We start from the raw sequence: 9,958 nt of genomic DNA, 5'->3' as shown, positions 1-9,958 counted from the left end.
CCCCCTCCCCCCACTCCATTCCCCCTCCCTTTCCAGTCCAAAGAGCTGTCAGGGTTCCCTGCCCTGTGGTAAGTCCTAGGTCCTCCCCTCTCCGTCCATATCTAGGAAGGTGAACATCCAAACTGGGTAGGCTCCCACAAAGCCAGAACATTACATAGGATCAAAACCCCTTGCCATTGTCCTTGGCATCTCATCAGCTCTCATTGTTCGCCATGTTCAGAGGGTCCAGTTTTATCCCATGCTTTTTCAGTCACAGTCCAGCTGGCCTTGGTGAGCTCCCAATACATCAGCTCCGCTGTCTCAGTGGGTGGGTGCACCCCTCGTGGTCCCGACTTCTTTGCTCTTGTTCTCCCTCCTTCTGCTCCTCATTGGGACCTTGGGAGCTCAGTCCAGTGCTCCAGTGTGGGTCTCTGTCTCTATCTCCATCCATCACCAGATGAAGGTTCTCTGATGATATGCAAGATATTCGTCAGTATTGCTATAGGATAGGGTCATTTCAGGTTGCCTATCCCCAGCTGCCCAAGGAATTAACTGGGGACCTCGGCTTGGGCACCTGGGAGAGCTACAGTAATGAAAACAGTGTGGTACTGGTATAAAAAACAGAGAAGTCGACCAATGGAATCGTATAGAAGACCCGAATTTTAACCCACAAACCTATGAACACCTCATTTTTGATAAAGGAGGCAAAAGTATACAATGGAAGAAAGAAAACATCTTCAACAAATGGTGCTGGCATAACTGGACGTCAACCTGTAGAAGAATGAAAATAGACCCATATCTATCACCATGCACAAAACTCAAGTCCAAATGGATTAAAGACCTCACTATCAGTCAGAACACACTGAACCTGATAGAAGAGAAAGTGGGAAGTACCCTACATCAGATGGGCACAGGAGATCGCTTCCTATGTATAACCCCAACAGCTCAGACATTAAGGGCAACATTGAACAAATGGGACCTACTAAAACTGAGAAGCTTCTGTAAAGCGATGGTTAAATTTCAAGATCAATGTCTTTTAAAATTGCAAATAGTCTCTGAGTATTTTGTGGAGGTCTGGCCAGAATGTTGTACAAGATGTGTACCATTTCAGCTAACCAAGTTGGGATCATCTTGTGCAGCTGTTATTCAAAACAGGTCTTGTAGTAGCGCTATCAGTATCATGACGTCATATCAACCAGGTAGAGTTGTTGTTGTGGGGCCCCATCTTCTTCCTGGAAACTTCAAATGTCACTTCGGGAAAAACTCATTGTTCATTGTGAAAAACTTAAACATTAATCATATAGACATATATATACATACATATATTCAATAAAAGGCATGATATATATATATTCAATGAAAAGTATGATAGACATGAAGAAAAGCAAGGATGTTTTCTAAACTCATATTTCTTTCTGTCCCATATCATGGCTCTTGACATGAGACAGAAACTCCAGAAACTCTGGGTTTTTCTCTTACTAACAGGCTTGGAATTGGAGAGGGACTGAGCCAGAGTCCAACTTCAAAACCAGCTCTATATATTTATAAAGAAATGTTTAATAAGACATATAAATAAAAATTAATACTTACAAAATGTGTCCATCCATCAGTAATTAAATATTCAGGGTCCCTCAATTTCTTTGAAGATGAGTATTTTCCTGTGGAGATAAGAAAAGAACCCTGCCTCCAACCTATCTGTATTTCTTACCATCAGTATGTTCGCCATCCTTATGAAAGAATTGTTATTTATCTTTTCCAAGTGGCTTCTCTTCTTCAAACCGAACCTTTATTAATTTTGATGGTATCCACAATTTTTCCTCACCTGTGGAGATAAGAGCAAAACCCCTTCCCCAACGTAGCACATATCCTGGCTTCCATTGTGAGGTCAGCACATCCTTGAAATAAACTGGTTGATTTAGTTCAGTAGACTTTTCCATTATCCAATGTCTTTCTGCAGCCATTGTTCCCTTCTCATTAGCGTTGAGAAAATTCAAGGTTAACAAAGCATTATGTAGCCTATTTCTGGGGGTGTTTTCCACCCCTTTCTGTTTGTTCAACATATCTTTTATAGTTCGATTTGATCTTTCTATAACTGCTTGACCTGTAGGATTGTATGGTATACCTGTAACATGCTTGATATTGTAATAATCAAAAAACCGTTTCATTTTCCTAGAAACATAAGCAGGACCATTGTCTGTTTTTATTTGTGTAGGTATACCCATGATAGCCATGACTTCTAATAAATGAGTGATTACTGAATCAGCTTTTTCTGAACTTAAAGCAGTTTCCCACTGAAAGCCTGAATAAGTGTCAATGGTGTGATGAACATATTTTAATTTGCCAAATTCTGCAAAGTGTAACACATCCATCTGCCAGATTTCATTCCTTTGGGTGCCCTTTGGATTAGCCCCTGCAAGCAGTGGCAGTTGGTTATAGAAAGAGCAAGTAGGGCATTTCTTTACAATCTCCTTAGCTTGTTGCCATGTAATTGAAAACTCTTTCTTCAAACCTTTGCTATTAACATGATGTTTTTTATGAAATTCAGAGGCTTGTAGCACACTAACAATCAGTAATTGATCAATTTCTGCATTACCTTGTGCTAGAGGACCTGGCAGACCCGTATGGGATCGGATGTGTGTTATGTACATAGGGCAAAGCCTGTTCCTGATCAAATCTTGAACCTGGAGAAACAATGAGGTTAGTTCAGTATCATCAGGTATAAATTCAGCAGTTTCAATATGTAAAATAACTCTTTCTGCGTATTGTGAATCTGTAACTATATTAATAGGTTCTTTAAAATCCCTTAGCACCATAAGAATGGCATATAATTCTGCCTTCTGGACAGAATCATAAGGACTTTGTTCCACCTTATCCAAGTCTTCTGATTTGTAACCTGCCTTCCCTGATTTATTGGCATCAGTATAGAATGTACGGGCTCCAGTTATTGGAGCATCACGGACGATTCGAGGAAGAATCCAAGAAGTTCTCTTTATGAAGTTAAGCCGCTTGCTCTTTGGATAGTTGTTATTAATGTCTCCCAAAAAATTAGCACAAGCTCTTTGCCATGGTTCATTATCTTCCCATAATTTCTTTAGTTCATCAGCAGTGAAGGGCACTATAATTTCTGCTGGGTCTATGCCTGCTAGTTGACGAAGTCTCAGCTTGCCTTTTATAATTAACTCAGAGACTTTTTCCACATAAGTTTTCAGTTTCTTACTTGGTTTATGTGGTAAAAAGATCCATTCCAAAATAATATCATCTCTCTGCATTAAAATTCCTGTAGGAGAGATTTTTGATGGTAGTATGACGAGAATACAATCGAGCTCTGGATTCACCCTGTCCACATGTGCCTGTTGTAATTTTTCCTCAATCATTGTCAGTTCCTTTTCTGCTTCAGCTGTTAATTCTCTGGGACTGTTTAAATCTTTATCACCATCCAAGGTTTTGTTCAAATGAATTATTAGATCAGGTGTTATTCCAATAGCTGGTCGTAGACTGGAAATATCTCCTAAAAGTCTTTGAAAGTCATTAAGAGTCCGAAGGCGATCTCTCCTAATTTGTGCTTTTTGTGTCTTAATTTTTTGCAAACCTATTTTATAACCTAAATAATTAACAGAATCTCCCTTCTGAATCTTTTCAGGAGCAATTTGCAATCCCCATTTAGGTAAAAGTATCTTTATTTCTTCAAACAGTCTGTTCAAGGTATCCATGTTTGAATCGGATAACAAGATGTCGTCCATGTAATGGTAAACTATAGATTTGGGAAATTTCTTGCGTATTATTTGCAATGGTTGGTTCATAAAATATTGGCACAGGGAGGGGCTATTTAACATACCCTGGGGGAGAACGGTCCAGTGGTACCTCCTGGAAGGTTGAGAATTGTTATAAGTAGGCACTGTGAAGGCAAATTTTTCTCTATCTTCTTTTTGCAAAGGTATAGTGAAAAAACAATCCTTTAAATCAATAACTATGAGAGGCCATCCTTTTGGTAATAAAGAGGGCAAAGGAATTCCAGATTGCAGAGGGCCCATAGGTTGAATAACCTTGTTGATGGCCCTGAGATCTGTCACCATTCTCCATTTACCTGATTTTTTCTTAACCACAAATACAGGAGACTTCCAAGGGCTGGTAGATTCTTCTATATGTCCAGCATCTAATTGTTCTTGTACCAGCTGTTCTAAAGCCTGTAACTTTTCCTCAGCTAAAGGCTATTGCTTTGTCCATATTGGTTTCTCAGTCAACCATTTTAGAGGCAAGGCTGTTGGTATCTCTGAAGGGACATCAATTGCTTGTTCTTGTACAGCCCGAATGGCCTGTTTTCTCCGTTTGTAATATCTTTTAATATTATTCTCAGAACTATAGGTTCTAGAAGTAGCAGGAATGTTAATTTCGGTATTCCATTGTTGTAATAGGTCACGACCCCATAAATTCATTGCGATATTGGCTACATATGGCTTTAATTTTCCTATTTGTCCCTCTGGCCCTATACATTCAACCCATCTCGTGCTCTGCCTTACTCGAGATAGGGTTCCAATTCCCAGGAGATGAACATTTACATTCTGAAGAGGCCAATACGGATGCCAAGATTCTGGGGTAATGATACTTACATCAGCACCTGTGTCCAGCAGGCCAGTAATAAAAATGCCATTTACACACACTCTCAGTTTAGGTCTTTGATCATTTATAGAAGTTTGCCAAAACACACATAACTTATCTTTCTGATCATTATTGCTTGTAACAGTAGGCATGGGGCTTCCTAATTGTCCTGATGAGGCACGTTCTCTGCAGAAACTGGATATGACTGAACCATGTTTGCCATGGGGGCCTGTGAGGCCCCCCTCTCACGTTTCCCGACTGTATCAGGTTGCCTTGTCTATCTCTTGTAGACCTGCATTCATTCGTCCAATGTCTGCCTTTTCCACATCTTCTACATAAACCTGAAGGCTGAGTCCTCCTATTTCTGTTATTTCTAGAAGATGCATTATTATTATTATTTCTGAAAGATGCATTATTATTATTATTATTATTATTATTATTATTATTATTATTATTTCTGAAAATCCGTTGTCTACAATTCCTTTTCATATGACCCATTTTGCCACAATTAAAACATTTGGTATTCTGGTGTCTCCTTTTACCATTGGAAATTGCTTCTTCTACCCATGCTTCAGTGCCATAATCAAATGTATCAACATTGAGTGTATGCAAGACCCATTCTTCCAAAGGCGCTGATCTGAGCTTTAAAGGCCCCAAAATCCTTTTGCATTCCACATTTGCATTTTCATAAGCCAAAGACTCAATCATTATACGTCTTGCTTCTGGGTCAGATATCCCTATTTGTACAGCCTTAGTTAATCTTTGTAAAAAGTCACTAAAGGGTTCTCTCTGACCCTGTTTAACTCTGACAAATGATTCCATTCTCTGTCCTGGGTCTTGTACCCTGTCCCAAGCCCTTAAGGCTGCTGTAGTACACATGGAGAGTGTGTTTTCATCCAAATTAGCTTGTTCCTGAGGGTCGGAAAAGAGCCCTTCACCTACAATTTTATCTAGGGAAATGTCAATTCCCTTTGCTTTTTCCTGCTGTTCTAAGAGTCTAGCCTCTTGCCTGAATAAGCATTGCCATTTCAATTGCGGTCCACTCTCAAGTACTGCAGAGCTCAGCTGGAGCCAGTCCAAGGGGGTTGCTCTGTTTGTCGTGGCCCAAGATCTTAGCATCTCTTTAACAAAAGAGGCTTGCATCCCAAAAGTCATGACAGCCTGTTTAATTTCCTTGAGGTCATTCATACGGACAGGCTCCCATGTATCCTCCTTGATGACCCCAGGGTTTCTGGAACCAACCACCTTCTCTGTTGTTATTACTGGAAAGGCAGGTAGAGCTGTAGGTAGAGCTTTGTGGAAATTGTCCCGGAGAGATTTACCCACAGATGTAGTTAAAATTTGCCCTTCTACCCTTTGCTCTTCTTCATCAGAATTTAGAAATTCCTCAATCTTTTCAATTCTATTCACTATTGCCTTCTGCAATGTCTGAATCTCCTGTCCAGAATTATGTTCCAAAGCCTTCATTGAGGATTCTAAAGTACGAAGTTTGTCCGTTAGAGATAACATATCATCTTTGGACATAATTTTTATGGCATAAACCGTGCCTTCTTGTATTGACAATCTTTCTGTCAATCTGTCATAAGCTTTAGACAAAATCTGATTGTCACATTCAGCAGTTTTGATTCTCTCAGTTAATGTTTCATTTCCTACAGAAAGGGACTGAATCTTATTGTCCAAATCAGCTGTTCCCTCTTCCATAGTAATGAATTTCTCCTTAACATCAGTCTGGAGAACTCCAAACTGATTCTTGAGAAGACTGTTATCAGCCTGGAGAACTTCAAACTGATTCTTGAGAAGATTGTTATCAGTCTGGAGAACTTCAAACTGATTCTCGAGAAGATTGTTATCAGCCTGGAGAACTCCAAACTGATTCTTGAGAAGATTGTTATCATTCTCAATTGTTTTTAAGCGTTCAATCTCTGCCTTAAGAATCCTGGATTCGTCTCGTAAGACTTTATCATATTTCTATTATCAAGCCATTTGGTGCCAATGAAAACTACGAATCCCAGAAGGATCCATAGAGGTGGCGTGATAGACACCTCTTGTAAAATCTCCCACATGGTACAATTAAAAAAACTGTTAAATTCTTGAACAGTAATGTGTTCAGACATTTTATTTATAAAAGAAAATTCTTTTACCTGCAATGATCAGTTCCTGCCAGTTGTTGGTCTCTGTGTTTTTGGAGCCTGTCCTAGAACTAGCTCTTGTACACCAGGCTGGCCTCAAACTCACAGAGATCCGCCTGTCTCTGCCTCCCAAGTGCTGGGATTAAAGGCGTGCACTACTACTGCCTCGCCGGCCTCAAACTCACAGAGATCCGCCTGCCTCTGCTTCCCAAGTGCTGGGATTAAAGGTGTGCGCTACCACTGCCTGGCCGGCCTCAAACTCACAGAGATCTGCCTGCCCTTGCCTCCCAAGTGCCGGTATCAAAAGCATGCGCCACCACTGCCCGGCCAAGTCACTTTGTGTCAGACGAAATCTGTCGCTGTGGCAGCTTTTGTTGCAAAACCGCAGGTACTTGAGCTTCTGCTAATTCAGGCAGTGGGGTTCCGCTGCAAAACTTAGCCAAGGCAGGCAGAATGGGCCTGTGTGGCCGAGTATGTCTCGGACTCGGCACTGGGGCCGGAGTCACGAACTGAAAACAGCACCCAGGAGGCTACCCGCTTGAGTCGGGGGCAAAATAGCCAAACGTTGGATGCCAAAATGTAGCGGCGTAAAGGAATGCAGACAGTTTGTAAAAATATATACAGTTTTAATGTAGAAATAGACTTACAGAACCACCGTTCCCGCAGAGCCCAGGAAAGTAGAAGAGACACCTCGGAGCATGCTCGCCAAATTTATAGGCAGACATTAGCCCGAGGCGAACACGCCCCCTAAGGGGCGGGACTTATCCCTACACTGCAGAGTGGTAGGCCTTTTATTGGTGAGGTCCACGGCAACGGGGAGCCTGGTCCTGTCCCTGAAGACCCTCCTTAGTGCGGAGAATGTTCTTGGCTCACGGCCGGACACAAGAAATGGAGCGGGGGCATTCCCCGACCCCCTAGACCCCCCGGTTAGTCTGGGAGGGCTGGTACCCTCTGATGGGGCTGCTCCTCCTCTGCTGTGACCTCTCTCTGCCTGACACATCCCAGCTAGAACCCAGGGGCCTCCTTCACTCCCCATCCCTTCAGCGGGGCCACGGGATCACCCAGTTTAGGGTGTTTGGGCACTGGATTGGGAGCTCGGGGCAGAGGACAGCGGGAGTTTCTCTGTTTTGGTGGCTAGCCTGTAGAGTGGTAGGCCTTTTGTTGGCAAGGTCCCTGGTGAATGGGAAACCTGGTACTGAAGACCGTTCTGAGTGGTGAGAAGGATCTTGGCCTGCGGCGGGAGCAAGGGCATTTTTTAAGCGGGGCCCCTGGCCAGCAGGGAAACCTGATCCTGTTTTAAAAGACCCATTAGATAGCATCAATAGGAGGAGATGAGCAGGTGCCAAGGCAAGAATTCACCCAACAATCTGAAAAACAACATGAAAATACCAGAACCCAATAATCTTACAACAGAAGGACTTGAACACCCTAACACAGAAGAAGAGGAAAAAATGACTTTATGAAAGCAATAGAGTCCCTTAAACAACATGTAAAGAATGCTCTTATAGAAATGGATGAGAAATATAACAAAAAGTTTGAAGAAATAAGTAAATACGTAAATGATACCCTGGGAAACCAAGAAAAAATGATCAAACAGGTAATGGAAACAGTTTAAGAACTGAAAACTGAAATGGAAGCAAGGAAGAAAACACAAACTGATGACCAGCTGGATATGGAAAATATAGGTCAACGAGCAGAGTCTACAGAAACAAGCATAATCAATAGAATACAAGAGATAGAAGAAAGAATCTCAGATTCTAAAGACACCATACAGAAAATAAACGCACTGATCAAAGAAAACAGCAAAGCCAACAAATTCTCATCACAAAACATTCAGGAAATATGGGACACAATAAAAAGACCAAACATAAGAATAATAGGGATAGAAGAAGGAGAAGACTCACAGCTCAAAGGCCCAGAAAATATTTTTAACAAAATTATGGAAAAAAAACTTTCCAATCATAAAGAAAGATATTCCTTTGAATATTCAAGAAGCATACAAATCACCAAACAGACTGGATAAAAAAAAGATCTCCTCACCATATAATAATCAAAACACAAAATAATCAGATTAAAGAAAGAATATTAAGAGCTGCAAAGGCAAAAGGGCAAGTAACTTACAAAGGTAAACCGATCAGACTTACACCTGACTTCTCTATGGAAACAATGAAAGCCAGAAGGTCCTGGATAGAGGAACAGCAAAAAAAAAAGAGACCATGGATGCAAACCCAAACAACTATACCTAGCCAAGCTATTGTTCACTATCAATGGAGAAAACAAGACATTCCAGGATAAGAACAAATTTAAACAATGCATAGCCACAAATCCAGCCCTACAGAAAGTAACAGAAGGAAAATCAAAACCCAAGGAATCCAACATTGCCAACATTGCCTACAATAACTCAGGCATCTAGCAACCTTTCACCAACACAACTCAAAGAAGGGAAAAACACAAACTCTATTACCAAAAACAATAAGAATAACTGGAGAAAACAACCACTGGTCATTAATATCACTTAATAAAATGGTCTCAATTCACCTATAAAAAGAAACAGGTTAAGAGATAGGATACAAAAACAGGATCCAACATTCTGCTGTTGGATCTCAACCACAAAGACAGGCATCTACTCAGAGTAAAGGGTTGGGGAAAGGTCTTTCAAGCAAATGGTCCTAAGAAAAAAGCAGGTGTGGCCATACTAATTTCTAACAAAACTGACTTCTAACTAAAATCAATCAGAAGAGATGGAGATGGACACTTTATACTCAAAACAGGAAAAATTCATCAGGATGACATCTCAATCCTGAATATCTACACCCCTAATATAAAGCACCCACTTATGTAAAAGAAATATTATTAGAACTCAAGGCAGACATCAAACTACACACACTAGTAGTAAGAGACTTCAACACTCCTCTCTCTCCAAAGGACAGGTCAATCAGACAGAAACCTAATAGAGAATTAAGAGAATTATTGGAGGTAATGAAGCAAATGGACTTAACAGACATCTATAGAATACTCCACCCAAATAGGAAAGAATATACCTTCTTCTGTGCAGCTCATGGAACCTTCTCAAAAATCGACCACATACTCGGTAACAAAGGAAACCTCCAGAGATACAAAAAAATATCAGTGTCCACCTGTGTCTTAAAAGATCACCACGGATCAAAGTTAGAAAGCAACAAGAATGCTACCCCCAGAAAGCCGACAAACTCATGGAAACTGAACAGTTAACTACTGAACCACACCTGGGTCAA

The sequence above is a fragment of the Microtus pennsylvanicus genome, chromosome 1 (assembly GCF_037038515.1).
Source record: "Microtus pennsylvanicus isolate mMicPen1 chromosome 1, mMicPen1.hap1, whole genome shotgun sequence".
Taxonomy (NCBI): domain Eukaryota; kingdom Metazoa; phylum Chordata; class Mammalia; order Rodentia; family Cricetidae; genus Microtus; species Microtus pennsylvanicus.
The sequence above is the reverse complement of the archived record's forward strand: the minus strand, read 5'-3'. Positions refer to the sequence as shown.